Source organism: Trachypithecus francoisi, unplaced genomic scaffold, assembly GCF_009764315.1.
Source record: "Trachypithecus francoisi isolate TF-2019V2 unplaced genomic scaffold, Tfra_2.0 Lachesis_group8, whole genome shotgun sequence".
Classification (NCBI taxonomy): domain Eukaryota; kingdom Metazoa; phylum Chordata; class Mammalia; order Primates; family Cercopithecidae; genus Trachypithecus; species Trachypithecus francoisi.
Window position 1 is genome coordinate 43,688,465 of NW_022681473.1, and position 24,215 is coordinate 43,712,679.

Genomic DNA, 24,215 nt, shown 5'->3' on the forward strand with positions numbered 1-24,215 from the left:
TGTGTATATACGTGTGTGTGTGTGTGTGTGTGTATATATATATATATATATATATATATATATAACAATAAAATGTTGAAATTTCCCAGGACCCAGACACAGGCAATATCCAATCAGAACTACTTTTTCCCACGAAAAGCCAAATAAGTACAAGTTTCTGACTGGGTGATTGAAGGTGTTTCAGGTTCTTTACTCTCCTCCAAATGTATTGTGATTCTGGAAGGAGCAGAATGCAACGTCTGCTCTCAAGGGTTCTAATTGATCCACACACAGAGAAAAGTTAAATGAACAGGACTGAAAATGCTACAAAAATTAAACACAGATTTCTTAATAAAGCTGAAAATAGCTTAATAAAACTGAAAATAGTCTCCTGGCATCCCAAGGCGTGTTTATTTCTGTTTAAATAGATGACTTCCCATAGACTGTTATCAGCTCAGTGGGGATCCTGGGAGAGAAGTACTTTCCTCCTCCTGTGAATTTTAAGCTTTTTTCAATGAAATCCAGCCAGAGACTGTAAAAAGCATCTGCCAATCTGGATAAAAAGTATAACCACGGTCAAGTAATGCTAATACCTTCAGTTGCCCACTTCTGGAGTACTCTAGACAGATACAAAACAGCCTCACAGAAGAAAGAAGATGGAGAGCAGATGATCCTTTTAGGGGGAAAGGTGATTTCTTGGGAAAAGAAGAGGAAAGTATCAGGCAGAAGAATGCCAGGGTCATTCTCACTGGAAATGTTGTTGCTGCTGCTGCTGCTGTTTATTTACTTATACCTGAGGGGCATGCGAATGTTTTGGCCATTTCCTGATGGCACCGAATGGTCCAGATGGTATAAATTCTGCTATTATTGCAGAAAAGTGGTAACAGGAATTACCATAGACCCTGGGCAGAAATTGGCCTATTGGTGGCTTCTCAGAGCTATCAGCAGGAGTAGGTTATGCCACCTGCGGTAGGAAGGCTGACTAAGAAGGGTGATGGATAAGATTTCAGCAGAAACTCCTGTGGGCTCCTTGAAAGAAAGCACATCAATTCTCAGACCTGCTACTTCCAGAAGGAGTAAGAGATCAAAACGGTATCAGAAAGGTGAGTTCACTCTGGAGCTGAGCACCAAGGAAGGGAATATGAGATCCATTTCACTACTAAGGAGACATCTGAGAAGTAGATAAGAAGTGAACTGAAAATAACAAATTAATAAAACATGAGCTCAGAGAAACTGACATTGAGATAGAAACATGACAAAGAATAGAAAAGGTTTGTAGAGCTACTGATTGTGCTGAGAACTAGCTTAAGGAAAGTAATAAATCCTAATCACAAGAATTAGAGCCAACCATAGAGAGATTTTGAATCAGATTAATTAATCAATGTAAAAAGTATCATTGAAACAAAAACATTTCATAGAAAAATCAGATGTTCACCTTAAATCTTGAAAATCTTTCCATATAGATTAAAAACATAATCAGGGCAGACTTTTTTGGGTAAAATGAGTTCAACAATAATTACAGGGTACAAAATAAAAAATGATGGGGCAAAAAGTAGAAGGTTTGCATGTCAAGTAATGTGCAGGTGATGGCAGCCCTCTCAGCCCTGTTTTGCTCTCTTCTTCTCTCCTCTCTCTTTCTCTACTCCCTCCCTCCTTCTCTCCCTCCTCCTAAACTTTGTCAAGGTTCATCTGAGACAGGACTTACTCTGGAGAGGTTACTGATTTCCCTTCCCTGCCTCTGTCCTCTCATAGATCCTGCTTATATCTCCATTGCAATATTTATTATGCTCCATTACAATTGCCTGATTATTGTCGATTCTCTCAGCCCTGTGGACTCCTTGAGAGAAAGCACATCAATTCTCAGAGCTGCAGTCTCAGTGCCTGCACAGTTTATGGCTCAAAGCAAGTATTCAATGGAAGACAAAGAACACTGAGAAACAAGTAAAGGAGTGAAAGAATGAATGGGTAAGGTTACTGAGTATACACAGATCTTGCTGCTGGTAAGAATAAAACTGAGATCAAAATAACTTAATTCTATCACAACCTGAATACCTTGAAAAAGAGAATGCAGAGGCTTTTCTTACCTTGGAGAAAACAGTTCATTTAACCATGAAGTTTTTCAACATCTTTTTCTGAAGCTTATTATAAAGTTGACATCGTATACCTTCAACAGAAATTACACGTTTTATAAATTTAAAATATCAAAACTAGATGAAGTACCACAGGTGTGCTATAGTACCAGCCTTAAGTAGTTAAATATAACTTCATTTGAAATTCCTGGTCTATGACCATATCACCCTGAATGTAGCCTATCTTGTCTTAAATTTCTTTGCATTTCTTTCCATAATATCGATATGTCCAGAAACCCTGGCTTCTTCCTTTGCTAGTATAGATTTCTTCCCAATAACTTCAAAATCTCTTTTGATCCTTTCTCCCACAAAATGCTGCAGATAGGAGGCAATGTAAATGCCTGCATAGAAATAAATTCCAAATATAATTAAAATTTTTTTAAATGACAACATCTAAAGAATGAAAAAAATTCTAGATCAACTTGAATAACTTTAAGGAATATATTAAATAAATATTTTTGTATAACATTTGATTTATGGATTCAGTTATGCATAGCTATATTAAGTATATCATTTCATGGACTATATTATATATCAGTATAGAAACATTATCTTTTCTTTACTATAAAAACATTAACTAATTTCATTTAATTTCTTCCCATGAATCTTGACCTAAAATTTTTCCCCAGCCCAGAGCCACTTTTCAAGTTCTCTCAAGTTTTCTAAATCCATCATCATTCCATCTAAGTTGTTTGAGATAAAGCACTTTTTGAATCTGTATTTGATATCTTTTCCAGCAAAGTCACAAGAATCCAACTGCATAGTACCAGTGCTTCTTCTTTCCCCATTTGTCTAATAGGCCTATATTTGTGATCTTTACAATGTAACCAAAAACTGAACTGTGTTATTAAGTGTTCTGTATGGTTATCAGTATTTACATTTGTATTTTTTCAAGATTTACTGCAGTATAACTGATAATTTTAAACTCCATATATTTAAAATATACAACTTGATCATTAGATATACATATATAATGCAGAATTGTCACCACAATCAAGCTAATTAAATAATGACATTCAATATTTGCAATTGTGAGACTATGCTCCCAGGAATAATAACTAATTATTTGTTGAGAGGGTATTTTTTGCCTATTATTAAAATTTATTTTCCAGATAATTTCAATTCAAATAATAAGCCAGCATAGCTAATGTCATTTTTTTCTCCCCAAAATGTTTCTTGTGTTCAAAATAATAGAACTGGGAGAATACCTAGTAATATGAGAACCTTTATAAGGATTTGAATTTAAGGCTTTTCCTTTTTATGAGGGATAAAAAGGAAAAAAGTAGTAACCTTGTATTTAGACATATACAATATTTTCCCTCTCTTTCGTGGCAACATTTATTCATTTACATCTATTGTGTATGCACTAAATTTGGCATTAACTGTAGCAAACCAGATGCTTAAGCTGATCGGAGTCACATTAGAGTCTTCATCAGTAGACACTGTTTTTACTCAGGCTGAGTTGGTTTTTAAGTATTTGCAAAATTGGTAACAAGACATTCCAAGTTTTTTAATTGCCTTTGTGAAGTTGAGCCATTTTTTTTTCCACTTCAAGTATGTCTTTTCTCTTTTCCTTGCATTTCCTGGAGCAATCACAAATGCAGAATATGTAGCTTCCCATATCAGTGTAAGCAAATTCATTTTGATGTGAAGAACAATTTACCACACTGAGTTCCAATGTTATGCAAGTTGTCGGGGAAACTCCAAGGACCAAGTGCCTCCCTTCAAAAAATGTCTAGCTCTTTAATCAGCTTCCTGCAGAAATTATGCATATTCCCAACCGAGCCTTTAGTGATGTCACCTTTTTGCAACTGCTATAATGACCCAGAACTGGCTACATTTCTTAAAAATCCTCTTTTTACTTGCAAAATTATTTGTGTCTACTCCATATCATTATTTTAGTAATTCTTTTGTTTCAATAGCACATCATTCCTGTTCTAAGTGTTCTCTCTTTGTGACTGTCATTACTCTAAGGAAATAAGTTGACTATTTGATTTACCATTCTTGAAATGTCATCTGTCTTCAATATTTGATGCTTGGTTCTGGTACCAAATGATCTCATTTATCTGGATATTCTTTCTTTTTCATTCACAAATATCTAATCAATCCAACATTTTGAGAGACAGCTTTAGTAGTATGGTTAGACACTGGTGCCCTGGGCTGCATTTTAATCTTGGTTCCCTATTTACTATCTGTAATTGACCTTGAGCAAGTCAGTGAACTGGACAGTGCTTCAGGTTCTTTATCAATATAATGGGTGAATGTGAGATTTAAATTTATTAATATTTGTAAACCAATTAAAAACATACCTGACATACGGTAAGTATTTATAAAAGTCAGAAGCGGCGTTTCCTACAAGTCATATCAGGAGATAGCTGTGGAATAACAGAACAAGAACTTCATCTGAAATCAGATGTGGATTCTCATTCTGCCTCAGCTATGTAGTAGTTGTGAGACTGAGGCAACTGACTTTGCCTTCTTGGGCTTTAGCTTTTGCAAAACTGAGCTCTCTTTACATTTCTTAAATTCTGTGGGTCTACATATTTTTTTTCAAAAGGAGATATTGATCTGTTGCTGAAACCTAGTCCACTTTCACATAAAGGTATGAAAATTCACAATGTACAAACACTAATGACCATTTAAATAGTTGGGTTCTAAAGCCAAACTCCTTAACTTTTAAAGGTGGCCTCAACTCCCATTAATTGTGTGACCTCAGTTAAATTTCTTAACACCTTTGTCCCTCAGTTTTCTCAACTATACAATCAGGATTATAATAATCATCATCAGAATAGGTCAATATGAAAATAAGTTAATAAATACAAAGCATGTAGAACAACATATGACATCATAAACTCAATAACGCATAATAGCTATAATCACTATTATCTTCAATCCAATTTGCCATGCAATTAATTACCAGATTGCACCAACCATATGTAAGGCATTGTGCTGTGTAATACAAGGTCCAGCATGTTGATTGAATATTTCCTACTCTCAAGGTATATATGATTTATTAAGGCTAAACTCAAGTAGATGTCCAATTAATACAAGACAAAATGTGAGATAAAGAAGTTCAAATCTGAGACTAGTTCAACAACTTTTTAAACAGTCCTTCAGATGGTATAAGCACAGAATAAACTAGATGGAATGAAGGGAACCAACAAAGGGTACACTATGGGGACAGAAGTGGCAGCTAGTGAAGCTAGCGAAGATGTAAGAGGGAAACAGTCAAGGCTGATAACAGTTGCCATTAATTAAGCAATCCCCATGTGACTGGCACTGTGGTAAGAGTGCTTTTTGTTATTTTTATAGACTTTATTTTATTATTATTTTTAATTATACTTTAAGTGCTGGGATACATGTGCAGAACATGCCAGTTTGTTACATAAGTATACACGTGGAATGGTGGTTTGCTGCACTCATCAACTCGTCATCTACACTAGTTATTTCTCCTATTGCTATCCCTCCCCTAGTTCCCCACTCTCCTGGAGGCCTCAGTGTGTGATGTTGCCCTCCCTGTTTCCACGTGTTTTCATTGTTCAATTTCCAATTATGAGTGAGAACATGTGGTGTCTGGTTTTCTGTTCTTGTGTTAGTCTGCAGAGAATGATGGTTTCCAGCTTTATGCATGTCCTTGCAAAGGACTGAACTCATATTTTTTATGACTGCATACTATTCCACGGAGAATATGTGCCACATTTTCCTTATCCAGTCTAGCACTGATGCACAACTGGGTTGGTTCCAAGTCTTTGATACTGTGAACAGTGCTGCAGTAGACATACATGTGTATGTGCTTTATAGTAGAATGATTTATAAACCTTTAAGTACATACCCAGTAATGGCATTGCTGGGTCAAATGATATTTCTGGTTCTAGATCCTTGAGGAATTGCCACACTGTCTTCCACAATGGTTGACCTAGTTTACACTTCCACCAACAGTGTAAAAGCATTCCTATTTCTCTACATCCTCTCTAGCATCTGTTGTTTCCTGATTTTTTAATGATCACCATTCTAACTGGCATGAGATAGTATCTCATTGCACTCTTGATTTGCATTTCTCTAATGACCAGTGATGATGAGATTTTTTTTTATACATTTGTTGGCTGCATAAATGTCTTCTTTTGAAAAGTGTCTGTTCATATCCTTCACGCATTTTTTGATGGAGATTTTTGTTGTTTTTTTTCTTGTAAATTTGTTTAAGTTCCTTGTAGATTCTGGATATTAGCCCTTTGTCAGATGGATAGATTGCAAAATTTTTCTCCCATTCTGTAGGCTGCTTGTTCACTCTGATGATAGTTTCTTATTTTGTGCAGAAGCTCTTTAGTTTAATTAGATCCCATTTGTCTATTTTGGCTCTTGTTGCCATTGCTTTTGTTGTTTGAGTTGTGAAGTCTTTGCCCATGCCTATGTCCTGAATGGTATTGCCTAGGTTTTCTTCTAGGCTTTTTATGGTTTTAGGTCTTTAATCCATCTTGAGTTAATTTTTGTATAAGGTGGAAGGAAGGGGTCCAGTCTCAGTTTTCTGCATATGGCTAGCCAGTTTCCCCAATAGCATTTATTAAATAGGGAATCCTTTCCCCATTGCTCATGTCAAGTTTCTCAAAGATCAGATGGTTGTAGATGTGTGGTATTATTTCTGAGGGCTCTGTTCTGTTCCATCGGTCTATACATCTGTTTTGGTACCAGTACCATGCTGTTTTGGTTACTGTAGGCTTGTAGTATAGTTTGAAGTCAGGTAGCATGATGCCTCCAGCTTTGTTGTTTTTGCTTAGGATTGTCTTGTCTATGCGGGCTCCTTTTTGGTTCCATATAAAATTTAAAGTAATTTTTTCTAATTCTGTGAAGAAAGTCAATGGTAGCTTGACGGGGAGAGCATTGAATCTATAAATTACTTTGGGCAGTATGGCCATTTTCATGATATTGATTCTTCCTATCCATGAGCATGGAATGTTTTTGCATTTGTTTGTGCCCTCTCTTATTTCTTTAGCAGTGGTTTGCAGTTCTCCCTGAAGAGGTCCTTCATATCCCTCATAAGTTGTATTCCTAGGTATTTTATTCTCTTGGTAGCAATTGTGAATAGGAGTTGACTCATGATTTTGCTCTCTGTTTGTCTATTATTGGTGTATAGGAATGCTTGTGATTTTTGCACATTGATTTTGTATCCTGAGACTTTTCTGAAGTTGCTTATCAGGTTAAGATTTTGGGCTGAGATGATGGGGTTTTCTAAATACACAATCATGTCATCTGCAGAGACAATTTGACTTCCTCTCTTCCTATTTGAATATGCTTTATTTCTTTCTCTTGCCTCATTGCCCTGGCCAGAACTTCCAATACTATGTTGAATAGGAATGTTGAGAGAGGGCATCCTTGTCTTGTGCTGGTTTTCAAAGGGAATGCTTCCAGTTTTTACCCATTCAGTATATATTGGCTGTGGGTTTGTCATAAATAGCTCTTATTATTTTGAGATATGTTCTATCAAAACGCAGTTTATTGAGAGTTTTTAGCATGAAGCAGTGTTGAATTTTGTTGAAGGCCTTTTCTGCATCTATTGAGATAATCATGTGGTTTTTGTCACTGGTTCTGTTTATCTGATGGATTTTGTTTTTTGATTTGTGTATGTTGCACCAGGCTTGCATCCCAGGGATGAAGCCGACTTGATCGTGGTGGATAAACTTCTTGATGTGCTGCTGGAATTTGTTTGCCAGTATTTTATTGAGGATTTTTGCATTGATGTTCATCAGGGATATTGGCATGAAATTTTCTTTTGTTGTTGTTGTTGTGTCTCTGCCAGGTTTTGGTATCAGGATGATGCTGGCCCCATAAAATGAGTCAGGAAGGAGTTCCTCTTTTTCTATTGTTTGGAAAAGTTTCAGAAGGAATGGTACTAGCTCCTCTTTGTACCTCTGATAGAATTGGGCTGTGAATCTATCTCATCCTGGGCTTTTTCTGGTTGGTAGTCTATTAATTACTGCCTCAATTTCAGAACTTGTTATTGGTCTCTTCTGCTTTCTTCCGTGGGCATTTAGTGCTACAAATTTCCCTCTAAACACTGCTTTAGCTGTGTCCCAGAGATTCTGGTACATTGTGTCTTTGTTCTCACTGGTTTCAAAAAACTTATTTATTTCTGTCTTCATTTCATTATATCATTAATAATGATATCCTTTCTTCCACTTGACCAGTTCAGCTATTGATACTTGTGTATGCTTCACGAAGTTATCATTCTGTGTTCTTCAGCTCCATCAGGTCATTTATGTTCTTCTCTAAACTGGTTATTCTAGTTAGCAATTCCTCTAGCCATTTTTCAAGGTTCGTAGCTTCCCTGCATTGGGTTAGAACATGCTCCTTTAGCTCAGAGCAGTTTGCTATTACCCACCTTCTGAAGACTACTTCTGTCAGTTCATCAAACTCATTCCCTGTCCAGTTTTGTTCCCTTACTGGAGAGGAGTTGTGATCCTTTGGGGGAAAAGAGGCATTCTTGTCTTTGGACTTTTCAGCCTTTTTGCACTGGTTTTTCCCCATTTTCATGGATTTATCTATCTTTGGTCTTTGATGTTGGTGATCTTCGGATGGGGTTTCTGTGTGGATGTTCTTTTTGTTGATGTTGATGCTATTCCTTTCTGTTTGTTAGTTTTCCTTGTAACAGGCCCTTCTGTTGCAGATCTGCTAGAGTTTGCTGGAGGTGCACTCCAGACCTTGTTTCCCTGGGTATCACCAGCAGAGGCTGCAGAACAGCAAAGACTGCTGCCTGTTCCTTCCTCTGGAAGCTTTGTCCCAGAGGGGCACCTGCCATATGCCAGCCAGAGCTTTCCTGTATAAGGTGTCTCTCAACCCCTTCTGGGATGTGTCTCCCATTCAGAAGGCACAGGGTTCAGGGACCCACTTGAGGAGGCAGTCTGTCTCTTAGCAGAGGTCGAGAACTGTGCTGCGAGAGCCACTGCTCTCTTCAGAGCTGGCAGGAAGGACTATTTAAATCTGCTTAAGCTGCACCCACAGTTGCCCCTTCCCCCAGGTGCTCTGTCCAAGGGAGATAGGAATTTTATCTATAGGCCCCTGACTGGGGCTGCTTTCTTTCTTTTAGAGATGCTACTCCCAGAGAGGAGGAATCTAGAGAGGCAGTCTGGCTAAGCGGCTTGTTGGAGCTGTGGTAGGCTCCACCCAGTTTGAACTTCCTGGCAGCTTTGTTTACACTGTGAGGGGAAAACTGCCTACTCAAGTCTCAGTAATAGTGGACGCCCCTTCCTCCACCAAGCTTAAGCATAACAGGTCAGGTCGACTTCAGACTGCTGTGCTGGCAGCGACAATTTCAAGCCAGTGGATCTTAGCTTGTTGGGCTCCGTGGGGGTGGAATCCAATGAACTAGACCACTGGCTCCCTGGCTTCAGCCCCTTTTCCAGGGGAGTGAATGGTTCTGTCTTGCTGGCATTCCAGGTGCCACTGGAGTATGAAAAAAACCCTCCTTCATTTAGCTCCCTGTATGCCCAAACTGCCGCCCAGTTTTGTGCTTGAAACCCAGGGCCCTGGTGGTATAGGCACCCAAGGGAATCTCCTGGTCTGTGAGTTGCGAAGACCATGGGAAAAGTGTAGTATCTGGGCCAGAATGCACTGCTCCTCATGGCACAGTACCTCATGGCTTGCCTTGGCTAAGGGAGGGAGGGAGTTCCCCGCCCCTTGCACTTCCTGGGTGAGGCAACACCCCACCCTGCTTTGGCTCACCCTCCATGGGCTGCACCCTTTGACTAACTAATCCCAGTGAGGCAAATCAGGTACCTTAGTTAGAAATGCAGAAATCGCCCACCTTCTGCATTGATCTTGCTGGGAGCCGCACACCGGAGCTGTTCTTATTGGGCCATCTTGCCGGAGAGTTTTAAATACATTTTCATGGTGGTAGAGCATGTTTCCAAAAATGGTCACATCAATAGTACTCCTCACCCATGTACCCCTTTGTAATGTGACCTTGTCATTCATCAAGAGTCAGAATTTATTCCTCCATTCTTAAATCTGGTCTATCCTATTATTGCCTAATTTGATCAATAGAATGTAGTAGAAATGGTATTAAGCAACTGTCATGTCTGAGCCTTACGAGGTCTACAGCCTTGGTCTTTGCTTCTTAGAACATTCCTTCTTAGAACCCAGGTGCCATGTTGTGAGGAGATCAAAATACCACATAGGACAACCATGTGGAGAAAAATGGAGGCCCCTGACTGACCATCATTAGTAGCAACTGCCAGCCATGTGAATGAGGTGATTCTGGAGCTCTTGGCCATCCTACTGCTAAGAAGAAGCCCCTGGCTAATCTACATAATCACAACAAATAATTGTTGGTCATTCTAAGTCACTAAGGTTTGGGTAGTTTGTTTTACAGCAATAGACAACCAAAACAATCTGACTTAATTTTGACAACAATCCCATGAAGGTATACATTTATGTTTATTGCACAGATAAGTAACTAGAGATCAGAGAGGTTAAGCAACCTATCCAATGTCACACTGCTCCTGTGTGGCAGAGTTGGGATGAATGTCAGTCAGCTATGAAATCTGAGCGACTGAGTAATTTGTAAGACCAGTAACCAAAACAAATCTGTAAAGAGAAAGAGTAATCTAAAGAAAAATCAGGCAACTTGTTGATGCTATTTTTTATAACACCAGAATTGTAAACAAAGCAGGGTAAACTGATAAAGGCTAAGATGAAATTATCCAAAAAATGCAGTACAGACATTTTCTCAGGAAACAGAGGCAGCCTGCCAACTAACTGTTTTACTATCTTGAGGGCTTTAGTCTTCTCCAGAGAGGAGTAATCTTGTAAGATAGGTTCACAGACTGAAGTGAGATGAGCATTTTGCAATAGATTAGCTCTTCCAGTTCCCCACTCCTAAGCCATAGAAGTAAGCCCTTCCTTCCTTTCCTTCCTTCCCTCCCTTCCTTCCTTCCTCTTTCCTTCCCTTTTTCCTTCTTCCTTCCTGATTTCCTTCCTCCCTTCCCCTTTCTCCCTTCCCTTCCCTTCCCTTCCTTTTCTTCCTTTTCTTCTTTAGAGTGAGCATGAACTAAGAGCCTGTCCTGATATATCCCCCATGCTAGGTTCTGATGCTATAGTGATGAATGACTGTCACTCCTATTGCCAAGGGATGCGTTGTACAGTTAAGGTTAATGAGGGATGGTGGGGATAAGGCATGTAATCACAATCAGAGAGATAAATACTAGACAGTGTATATAGAGAGCTGTGGTGGGGAGTACTGGGAGTTACCCCCTAAATCTCAGAAAAAAAATGGGAAGGGGGTAAAAAGACTCCCCAAAAAAGGTGATGATTAAGTTGAGTCCTTAAGCATGAGGAGAAATTCATCTACTGAAAAGGAAAGGAACCAAGACTGTGCACAAAGGCCTGATCTAGAGCGACAATAAACTCTGTTGTACTCTTGTTGGAATGCCACATTGCATTGATATTGGAATGAGGGTTGGGGGATAGACATGGTGAACCTGAGGAAGGGAAGATGAGGCCAGAACATTAGATGGTTTTCACGCTATGCTCCATTGCCTTTCTTTTACAGACAAAATGAAGCCTTTGAATAAAGGTTTTAAGAAAGGGACATGATATCTCTGTCTTTCAGAAAGATCATGCCAGGTGCATTGTGAAAACAGATTGAACAGGGCTAAGCTACAGGCAAGACATAGTTAGGAAGCTATACTTGTAGTAAGAGAAACTGAGAAGTTACCAATAAGAAAAGCTAATGAGGAAGAAGGTGTTGGTGAAAAAATAGAGGGGTTGCCAGATTCAATAAATAAAAAGGAGCTAGAATAAGGAGATTTGATGAATCAGCAGATATGATTTGCTCTTCTATTTGAAAGTTGGCCGCAAATCAAAAATCTGTAATGAATTAATAAAATTCACTCAGTTCTATTCAGGATTATCTTTTAGAATGGTATATTCTGTGTAACAATGACTATAATAATTTTTAAAATACACTAAGCACTTATAGGCACAATATAGGTTTTACGTGAATCTTCTCAATCTTTCCAACAAATGTAAGGCAGGTACAGTTATCACACTTTACAGATAAAAAAGTGTAGCAATATCAACCATAACATTCATATTTTGGTTGATTAAACAAACATGTATTCCATGTATTATGTACCAGCCATTATGTTACAGACTACAAAGGACAAGGAAAGAAAACACATGAAGCTTACTCTAGAGATGTTCATATCTAAGTGAGAACATCTAACAGTGGAAACGAAAAATTTTACTATGGTGTACTAGGTGTCATTGCAGCAGTCTGGTCCAAGAACTGTAATGGGATTCTGAAAATGACCATCTTCAACAGACAGATAAATTTTAATTCAAGTGTATCATAAACCCCCATTGCCAAATAGAAACCAACAGCTGGGCCACTGTCTACCGTTAAGCTGATTGAGCCATAAATAAATCCTCATTATCATAAAAAAGAGTGGTACGAGTGGGTAGTATGGGTTACAGTAATATCAGTTAGCCTGGCATTGGAAGTGCAGGGGGCCATCTGGCTAAATTCCGCCCCTTGCTCCACTTGAAAAAAACATGCCTTTGGTGCAGGTCTAGATCAGCCCAGAGGTGGGCACCATTTGGGCTAGTGGCAGCCCTGGACAATGACATGTCTAATGGCCAGTAAAGTGACTATCACGGTCATTTTATACATAGACTCTTCCCTGCTTGCCTTATTCTTAAAGAAAGACTTCTAGATAGGGTTGCAGGTACTCACTTTCTTCTCAGACTAAATCCTCTCAAACTAGCTTTCAGTTGTCCAAATCCTGGCCCTGACTTTATACCCAATTAGGAAAGGTTAGACCAAGGTAATATGATTAAGGCAGAGCCTATTGGAAACTGTAAGAAACTTTCTACGATCTAAATGTCTTTAACTTGTGACGTATTAACCATGCAGAGATCCAAAGGTAAGAGGCGAGACACACATTTCCGCAATATAGAATTCATTATTTTTCTGTCTCATTTCTATCTACAGGCCATTCCTGCTGATAAAACTACTTTAAGTTTTTACAATCATTGTGTTTTTAATTTCCTACTTAAGTAACAATTTGCAAGCACTAATACAGTTATCTTAGTTTGTGTGTCTCCCAACTATAACTCTAAAAAACACTATAAATAAAATAGAATAAAATGACAGTAAACATTCAGCTAAGTGCTTTTTGTTTTGTTTTGTTTTATATATACATTCTTTCTTTGAAAGAAAGATTGAAAGTAAACCGTGAAAGACTGTGAAACACTGAGCAAAGAGTTTACAATTGATGGTTCTCTGTTTAGCAAAACGTTGTGGGCCTAGTGCCTGTTAACTGGGGTTTTCACCTCTACACTCTTGAGCCCAGCTGGAAGAATTCAAGAATCCCCTTTCCAGAAGAGCTGCAGTGCCCCAAAAGAACACTGGAGAAAATTCCTAACATAAAGGTTATAAATAAGACTATGGGAAAGATGGGCTATCTAGGAAGGAGTGGAAGCATTCTATGCCAGCTCTGCTGTATGTTGCCCTATTTATTAGAAAAGTTGCAATGTATATTTTTTAGGCAAAGTTTATTGCACTAATTAACTCATTAACGACCTCTAGAGAGAAGCCAGGCTTCTTTGCAGGCTGGTTTGCTGAATTTTAATGACCAAGATAAAGAGAAAATCAGTGTGCCAAGTTCTGGGAAAGCCCCAGGACTCCACAAACAGCTCTGATTTATTCAGTATATCATATCATAGAGAAGGGAGAATTGTGGATTAAAATAGATAAGAATGTCCTCAATTCACTTAGGTTTGGCTAATTTAAACAAGCAATGTTTATGGCACTCAGTTTAATGGGGAAAAATCAGTTTTGATTCACGCAGGCCCCCACCCTTCCATGCTTGTGAATTAAAGCAAAAGCTGGTTTATTCTGGAGTCTGCAGTAGCTAAACTGGCTAGGGTTTTTAAAGTGGGGAGAGTGGAGGTAACAAGTAGGACAGGACAGACTTTGGGGGATAGCTTAGCCTCCAAGGCACAGAACAATTAATTGACATTTCGAATGTGATCTATGACGTTTTGAATGATGTCCAATGTGGTACCCTGGCCTCCAAGGTCTAGGCTGTGGATACTTTTGTTGTGCAAGGACGCCAAGACCCCAGTATGAATGTGGGTGGCATAGGAGTGGAGTTTGAGGTAATCCAGCATGATGCAACTTGCCAGCAGCATGGCAGTAAGGTATGCCAGATTTGTATTGATTAAATTGTCAGATTGCCTTGAAGCTGTCTCAAACACTGCATACATGTGGCTATAGTTGGCTCCAGGCACAAGGCCTACCCCACCAATCAACCCTGTGCAGACAGTGTTGGTAACATTGCCATAAATATTGGCCATTACCATGACATCAAACTGTTGGGGCTGGGATACTAGCTGCATTGTGGCATTGTCCACAATCATGTCTTCTAAGGTGAGCTGAGGATAGCAGGATGCCACCCCCCGACAGCACTAGAGGAAGAGACTATCTCCCAGTTTCATGATGCTGACCTTGTGCATAGCCGTCACTTTTTTGCATGCCATCTTCTGGGCCAGCTGGAAGGCATATTCAGCAATGTGCAAAGACTTGACCTTAGTCATGATCTTTAGACTCTCTGTTACTCCTTTCACACTCTCATGCTCCAGATTGCTATACTCACCCTCTGTGTTCTCCCGAACAACTAGGATGGCTACATCCTTGTGCCAGGTCTCCGTGTTTGGCAAATTTTTAAAATGAATGACATTGGCACGGAGATCTAAGGTGGTGTGAAACATGTTGTTGAAGGATTTGTATGATGGTGGCAGGGTGACATCAGTTTAAATGCTACCCTTCAAAGACACAGGGTTTAAATGAACTGCCATGATGGCACTGTGAATTTCCTCTTCATGTGAGGCAGAGGTGGAGGTCACTGACACATCCTCAAAGTCCACAGGCACACACACATGTCTGAACATAGTCTTGACATGCAGCATAAGTTCAGCCCCAATGCCATCTCCAGGAATCATAGTCACCGTGTGCCGCCTACCACACGTTGCTGATGGAGGAATTGTGTGAGAAAAAGAGAAGCTTCTCAGGGTGATCTCACAGGCAACTAAAACATCCCAGGAGTAGCCAAGAATGGTAGGTCGGAAAACTGCCTTCACAGAGCAATGGGCTACTGTCGGCATCTTCAATACCACAATCAGGAAGTTGAGATCTATTCAATTGTGTGAAAAGCTGTGCTCTTCCTCTTGCTTTGAACTAGCTTCCTTGGGTGGAATTCTGGATCCGTGATTCTTGCTTGGATCAAAATTCTCTCTCCTTCCTTGTGTTCTATTTCACAGACATTCTACTTTGTGAGAGAGATAGCTACACAGATGATGTAATGTGTTATATAGTAGAAAATACAATTATTTTGGAGCTAGATAATAATTCATTAGGCAAATTCAGTGTGTGAAACTCTGTATAATATGCTGTTAAAAACACAGACTTTATTTTTACAACAATTTGGGGGTCACAGCAAAATTGAGTGGAGAGTACAAACATGTCCCGTATTCTCTTGATCCAGAATAAGCACAACCTCTTCCACTACCAAAATCCCACACAAGAGTGCTCAATTTATCCTATTTTTAAATTTTTTTTTTTTTTTTTTTTTTTTGAGGCGGAGTCTCGCTCTGTCACCCGGACTGGAGTGCAGTGGCCAGATCTCAGCTCACTGCAAGCCCCACCTCGCGGGTTTACGCCATTCTCCTGCCTCAGCCTCCTGAGTAGCTGGGACTACAGGCGCCCGCCACCTCGCCCGACTAGTTTTTGTATTTTTAGTAGAGACGGGGTTTCACCGTGTTAGCCAGGATGGTCTCGATCTCCTGACCTCGTGATCCACCCGTCTCGGCCTCCCAAAGTGCTGGAATTACAGGCTTGAGCCACCGCACCCGGCCTATTTTTAAATTTTTAAAAAAATATTTATTTTTAATTTTTGTGAGTACAATAGTGTGTGTATGTATTTATAGATTACTATGAGACATTTCGATATAGGCATGCAATGCATAATAATCACATCAGGGTAAATGGGATGTCCATCACCTCAAACATTTATCTTTTATATACAATCCAACTGTACTCATTTAGTTATTTAAAAATGTACACAAATTATTTTTGACTATAGTCACTCTGTTGTGCTAGTGAATACTAGGTCTTATTCATTCTTTTTATTTCTCTTGTACCCATTAACCATCCCCACCTCCCCCACACTCCCCCACTATCCTTCCCAGCTTCTTTAACCATCCTCTACTTCCTATCTCCGTGAGTCCAACTGTTTCAATGTTTAGCTCCCACAAATAAGTCAGAACATACACAATTTGTCTTTCTGTGCCTGGCTTATTTCACTTAACATAATGATCTCCAGTTCTATTCATGTTGTTGCAAATGATAGGATCTCATTCTTTTTTATGGCTGAATAGTACTCCATTGTGTATAAGTACCTCATTTTCTTTGTCTATTCATTTCTTTATGGACATTTACACTGCTTCAATGTCTTGGCTATTGTGAATAGTGCTGTGACAAACATGAGAGTGCACATATATTTTCTATGCACTGATTTCCTTTCCTTCAGGTATATACTCAGCAATGGGATTGCTAGATCCTATGGTGGCTCTATTTTTAGTTTTCTGAGGAACCTCCAAACTGTTCTCCATAGTGGTTGTACTAATTTACATTCCCACCAACAGTGTTGGGGGTTCCTTTCACTCCACACCCTCGCCAGCATCTTATTGCTGATCTTTTGCATATAAGCCTTTTGTTTCATTTTTTTTATTTTTATTTTTTGAGACAGAGTCTCACTGTGTTGCCCTACTGGAGTACAGCGGTGTGATCTCAGCTCACTACAACCTCCACCTCCCAAGCTCAAGCGATTCCCGTGCCTCAGCCCAAACGCTGTTTCTATTAAAAATACAAAAATTAGCCAGGTGTGGTGGTATATAAGTCATTTTAACTGGCCTGAGATTATATCGTATTGTAGTTTTGATTTGCATTTCTCTGATGATCAATGATGTTGAGCACCTTTTCATATGCTTGCTTGCCATTTGTATGTTTTCTTTTGAGAAATGTCTATTCAGATATTTTGCTCATTTTTAATTAGATTGTTATTTTTTTTTTTTTCCTGTAGAGTTGTTTGAGCTCCTTATGTATTCTGGTTATTAATCCCTTATCAGATGGATAGTTGGCAAAATATTTTCTCCCATCAGTAGGTTGTCTTTCACTTCGTGGATTATTTTCTTTGCTGTGAAGAAGCTTTTTAACTTAATGTGATCCCATTTGCCCATTTTTTCTTGTGTTGTCTATGCTTGTAAGGTATTACACAAGAAGAATTTTTGCCCAGGCAAATGTCCAGGAGACTTTCCCCGATGTTTTCTTGTAATAGTTTCATAGTTTGAAGTCTTAGATTTCTAAGTCTAATCCATTTTTATTTATTTTTGTATACGGCAAGAGATAGGCATCTTCTAGATGTAGTACCTTAATGGTCTTAGCTAAGATCAGGAAGAATTATCTGGATTACCATGCAGAGACTCTTCTTCTCTTTCCTTACTTTCCCCCAAACAAATGGAGTCTCTCTGTCTGGATCTGGGGATGGAGTGACACAAGTACCCCTGTGGCTACCACCACTGGAACTGTGCTGGGTCAGACTTTAAGCCATCAAAGCACTGGGTCTTGTCCAAGGTCTGCTGTAACCATGACCTGGCTACCCCCTAAGTTCACTCAAGGCCTTGGGTCTACAATTTGCAGGTGGTGAAGCCAGCCAGGCTTGCATCCTTCCCTTCAGCGCAGCAAGTTCTCCCAGGCCCTGGCTGGGTACAGAGGTGTCATCCAGGAACTAGGGACTGGAGTCAAAAACCTTAGAAGTCTACCTTCGTATTCGATTGTATTGCAGCTGAACTGGCACTCAAATCACAAGACACAGTTCCTCACATCCTTCTCTCCCGTTTCCACAGGCAGAGGAGCCTCACCTCATAGCCACTATCACTATAAGCCTCTTTAGTCAGCAGGTGATGGGTCTTTCCAAGACTGGGTCCTTACCTTCATTCATGGCAGCAGGTTCCCTTCTGGCTCAGGGTGTGTCTAGAAATGATGTTTAGGAGCTAGAGCATGGCAAGGAGGCCTTATGACTCTGACTGTGACTGGTGGCTATCCTACTGTGAATGAACTGGTATCCAAGGTAGAAGACAAAGTCCTCCCCACTCTTCCCTCTCCTCAAACAGAAGAAAGGGGTCTTCATGGGAGCTGTGAGCTATGCAACCTGGGGTTGGAGGAGGGGTGGTGCAAGCACTCCCTCAGCTGGCCTGGCTGGTGTCTCAATGGGTTGCATGCTCTCTAGGTCCACTGGCTCTGAGTCCATTTCAGGACTAGGACATACCTAGGAGTTGTAATCCTCATGGCCTAGACTGTTTAGAGCCTAGGTTTTGGAACCTTAAATAATGTTTATTATTAACTTAAATCGTTACTTATTAAACTTAAAATTGTTACTTAATTAGAACTTAAATAAACATTATTTAAGGTCCCATAGCATTTTAGCCTGCTTTGGTGAGGCTTGCAGTAACTCAAGTTCTGACTGCTGGGATGGGATGGGCGATTCTCCTTTGGCTAGGGCTGGTTTAAATTCTCCTTCCGTGGGCTGGTGTTAGTAAAGTTCAGTCCAGTTTTGTTTTTTTTTTTTTTTGCTGTGACAAGGCAGAATTGAGTTCAATGCAATATCTCAGAATCACTGTGCTCTCCCTCCCACAAATGCACAGATTCTCTCTTCATGTCACATGGCTCCTGCTGAGTGATGCAGAAAAGGTGGCATCGGTAGTTCAACACTGTCTTTCCTGCCCTCTTCAATACCTTTTTCAGTGATATGAAGTTAAAATCAGGTACTGTGAATGCTCACCTGGTTTTTAGTTCTTTTGAAAGTGTGTTTCTGCACAAATAATTATTAAATTGTTGTCCATGCAGGTGGAATGATAGGTAGAGTCTTCTATTTAGCTATCTTGCTCTGCCATTCTCCATTTATTATAACTAATGAACCAACAATGATGCATCAGTATCAACCAAAGTCTATAGTTTACATTAGGTTTCACACTTCGCATTATAAATCGTACAGGTTTGGACCAATGTACAATGATAGGTACCCACCATTACAGTATCATTACAGAGTAGTGTCACTGCCTTAAAAATCCGCTATTTGAGTATATTTTATCTGTCCTTTCCCCCAACCTCCGGAATCCCCTGAAGATTTTACTGTCTCCATAGTTTTGCCTTTTTCATCATGTCATATAATTGAAATCACATGTGACATTTGCAGATCGGTTTCTGTCACCTAGTATTGTGCATTTACGTTTCCTCCATTTCTTTTCATGACTTGATAGTTCATTTCTTTTTGGTGTAGAACAATATTCCATTGTCTAGATGTGCCAAACTTTATCCTTTCAACTCCTGGAAGACATTTTTATTGCTTCCAGGTTTGGGTGGTTATGAATAAAGCTGCTCGAAACATCTGTTTGCAGGTTTTGGTGTGGACATAGTTTACAACTCATTTGGATGAACACCAAGAGGCAAAATTGCTGTATCACATGGTAAGAACATTCTTAGCTTTGTGAGAAACTGCTTTTTTCCAAAGTGACCATAGCGTTCCTGGTGCTTCATACCCTTGTGAGGATTCGGTGCTGTTAGTGTGTCAGATTTTGGCCATTCCAATGGGTGTGTAGTGTATCTCATTGTTGTTTTAGTTTGTAGTTTCCTAATAACATAAAATATTGAGCATCTTCTCATATGTTTATTAGCTATCTAGTGAGGTGTCTGTTAGGTCTTTGCCCATTTTTTAATCAGGTTGTTCAGTTGCTTATTGTAGAATTTAGAGTTCTTTGTACATTGTGGACAACAGTCCTTTATCAGATGTGTCTTTTGCAACTATTTTCTCCCAGTCTATGTCTTGCCTTCTCACTTTCTTGACAGTGTCTTTTCCAGAACAAACCTTTATAATTTTAATGAATTTCAGATTATTATTTCTTTCATGAACTGTTCCCTTGATTGTATCTAAAAAATAATTGCCGTACCATAAGTCACCTAGAATTTCTCCTGTTATCTTCTAGGAGTTGGAGTTTTTCATTTTCATGTACATTTATGATCCATTTTGATTAATTTTTACTAGAGTTTTAAGATCTGTGTCTACATTTATCACTTTATTTTGGCATGTGGATGTTGTTTATCTAGCACCATTTGTTGAGTTGACAATTTTTCTCCATGACACTGTGTTTGCTCCTTTGCCTAACATCAGTTGACTGTATTACTGTAGATCCATTTCTGGGCTCTCTAGTCTCTTGCATTGACTTATTTGTCTATTCTTTCATCAGTACTACACTGTTTTGATTACTGTAGCTTTATAGTAAGTCTTCACATCTGGTAGTGTCAATTCTTCAACTTTGTTCTCCTTTAGTACTCTGTTGGCTATTCTGAGTCTTTTGTCTGTACATATAAACTTTGGAATCAGTTCATCAATATCCACAAAGTAACTCCCTAGGATTTTTATTGGGATTACATAAAATCTTGAATCAAATTGGGTAGAACTGACATACTAACAATATTGAGTCTTCCTACCCATAAACATGGAATATCTATTTATTTAGTTCTTTGATTTTTAAAATCTGAGTTTTATAGTTTTTCTCTTATAGTTCTTGTCCATATTTTGTTAGATTTAAATCTAAGTATATCATTTTGGGGTTGCTAATATAAGTGGCATTGTTTTTAATTTTAAATTTCAGTTGTTCATTGCCAGTATACAGAAAAAACTATTGACTTTTGTACATTAACGTTATATTCTGCAACTATGCTATAGTCACTTGCTAGTTTCAGAAGGGATTTTTTAATTGATTTTTTAAAAAATTTCTACTTAGGTAATTATGGTATGTAAAAGAAAATGCAGTTTTATTTCTTTCTTTCCAGTCAGTACACCTTTTATTTTATTTTCTTAACACATTAGCTATGATTTAGAATACTACGTTAAGAAAACAAAGTGGTGAGGGGGAATATACTTGCTTTCTTCCTAATTTGGCAGCAAATCTTGTAGTTTCTCATTATTGTATGACATTGCTGTAGGGTTTGTGTACATGTTCTTTATCAAGTTGAGGAAGTTCCCTTCTATTAGTCCTAGTTTACTGAGGGTTTTTATCAACAATAGGTGTTGGATTTTGTCAAATGCTTTTTCTGCATCTATTGTTATGATAATGTGATTTTTCTTCTATAGGTTTTTGATGTGCTGAACACATTAATTCAAATGATTTTCAAATGTTGAACCAGTCTTGCCTTGTCTGGGATAATATACACCACTTGGTTGTAGTGTATTTTTTTAAATAACTGTTGGAGTCAATTTTCTAATATTTTATTGAGAATTTTTGCATCTATGTTCATGAGAAACACTGGGCTATAGTTTTCTTTTCCTGTGAGGTTTTTGTCTGGTTTTAGTATTAATGTTGGCCTCACAAAGGATTTGGAAGTATTCCCACTGCTTTTGTATTCCTGAAGAGACTGTGGAGAATTTGTATAATTTCTTTCATAAATGTTTGATATAATTCACCAGTGAACCCATCAGGGCCTGGTGCTTCTATTTGAAAATGTTAATTATTGGTTCAATTTCTATAATAGATGTAGGCCCATTCAGATAATCTATTTCTTCTTTTGTGAGTTTTGGATGATTATCTTTCAAGAAATTGGTTCATTTTATATAGGTTATCAAATTTTGGGCGTAGAAAGTGTTCATAATATTCCTGTATTACCTTTTAAAAGTCCATGAGACTATAGTGATGTCCTCTCTTTCATTACTGATATTAGTGATTTGTCTTCCTTCTTTTTTATCTTAGCCTGACTACAGGTTCATCAATTTTGTTGATCTTTTCAAAGAACTGGGTTTATTTTTGTTAATTTTCTCTATTGATTTCCTGTTTTCAATTTCATTGATTTTGGTACTAATTTTTATTATATCGTTTCTCCTGCTTATTTTGAATCTACTTTTCTTTTTTTCTAGTTTTCTAAGGTGGAAGCTTGGATCATTACTCTCAGATCTTTCTTTTGTTCTAATACATGCATTCAATGCTAAGCACTGCCTTCCCTGCAAATTTTGAAAAATTGTATCTTATTTTTATTTAGTTTAGAATTTTTTAATTTCTTTTGAGATTTCCGTTTTGACCCATAGGTTAATTAAAAGTGTTTTGTTTAATCTCCAATAATTTTGGAGTTCTCCAGCTGTTACTGATTTCTATTTTAATTCTATTGTGGTCTGAATGCAGATATTGTATGATAATTTCTGTTCTTTTAAATGTGCTAAGGTCTGCTTTATGACCCAGAACGTGGCTTATTTTGATGAATGTTCCATGTGAGAAGCTTGAGAGGAATGTGTGTTGTACTGTCATAGAATGATGTAGCTAATAGATGTCCATTATATCCAGTTGATTAATGTGGTATTATTGCTATATCCTTAAGGATTTTCTGCCAGCAGAATCTGTTTATTTCTGAAAAAGGAGTGTCTAATTGTCAAACTATACTAGGGAATTCATCTATTTCTCTTTCTAATTTTGTCAGTTTTTACTCATGTATTTTGATGTTCTCATGTTAGGCACATACACAAAAAGGATTATGTGTATCTTCTTGGAGAATTGACTCTTTTAAAATTATGTAATGCCCTATTTATTCCTGATAATTTTTTTTCTTTGAAGTCTGTTGTGTCAGAAATTAATATAGCTATTCTGATTTTATTTTGGTATTAGCATAATATACATTTCTTCTTCCATTTGCTTTTAATCTACATATTTTTTAATAAAGTGGGTGTTTTGTAGACAACACGTAGTTGAGTCTTGTCTTTTGATCTACTCTGATATTCTATATCTTTTAATTAGTATATTTAGACTACTGATTGTTGACACAGGTGAATTAGTATCTACTATATTTATTGCCGCTTTCTTTTCACTGCCTATGTCCTTGCTTCTATTTTTGTCTTCCAATCTTTTTCTTCTTTTTGAAGTTTTCATTAATCATTTTATGAGATTCCACTGTTCTCTTTTTTCTTACCATAGCAATATACTTTTTTAAAACAAAAAGTGATTGTCATAGAGTTTGCAATATACATTTAGAATTAATCCCAGCACACCCTTAGATAATACTACACTACTCCATAGAGAGTACATGAACCTTATAATAACAAAATAAACCTAATTATCTCTCCCATCACGGTACCATTGCTGTCATTCATTTCACTTTTATGTAAGAATATATAATTGAATACATTGTTGCTATTATTTTGAACAAAGTGTCATCTGTTAGATCAAGGATAAGGGAAATGTTTTAATTTTAATTTTGCTAATTCTTACTCTGATGCTCTTTCTTTCTTTATGTAGATCCAAGGTTTGAATTATATGATTTTCCTCTTCTATGAAGACCTTCAACATTTCTTGCACACAATCCTTCAATTGTTTTTCTCTGAAAATGGCTTTATGTCTCCTCTACTTTTGAAGGATAATTTCACTGGGTGCAGAATTCTAAGTGAAATTCTAAGTGTTGAAGGTTTTCCCTCAACACATATTTCATACCTTTTTCTTCTTGTTTGCATAATTTCTGAGAAATCAGTGGTAATTCTCTTTGGTCTTCCAGGTAAGATTTTTTTTCTCCTGAATTTCTTCAAGAATTTTTATCTTTGTTTTCTGCAGTTCGAATATGATATGCCTGTGTGTGTGCGTGTGTGTGTGTGAGAGAGAGAGAGACAGAGATCTGGCATTTATCCTGCTTGGTTTTCTCTGAGCTTCCTGGATACATGGTTTGTTGTCTGACATTAATTTTAGAAAATTCTCAGTCATTATTGCTTCCCGTATTTCTTTTGTTCCTTTCTGTTTTCTTCTTGTGATATTCCCACTATATGCATTTACCCATCTTATGGTGGTCCCACAGTTCTTTGGCTTTGTATTTTGTTTTGTTTCCCAGTTTTCTTTTTCTTTGTTTTCCCATTTTAGAAGTTTCTATTAACATATCTTCAAGCTCAGAGATTTTTTCTTCCTTAGCCATGTGCAGTTTACTAATTAGCACAAAAAAAGGCATTGTTCATGTCTGCTACAGATTTTTTC

The 24,215-nt window shown here is 38.0% G+C and overlaps 1 protein-coding gene and 1 pseudogene across 2 annotated transcripts in view; both read right to left on the reverse strand.

The window, feature by feature from the left end:
- NELL1 (neural EGFL like 1) overlaps positions 1–24,215 on the reverse strand; it is a 984,256-nt gene that overhangs the window by 303,868 nt on the left and 656,173 nt on the right. The window lies entirely within an intron of this gene.
- LOC117080504 overlaps positions 14,112–24,215 on the reverse strand; it is a 31,993-nt pseudogene continuing 21,889 nt past the window's right edge.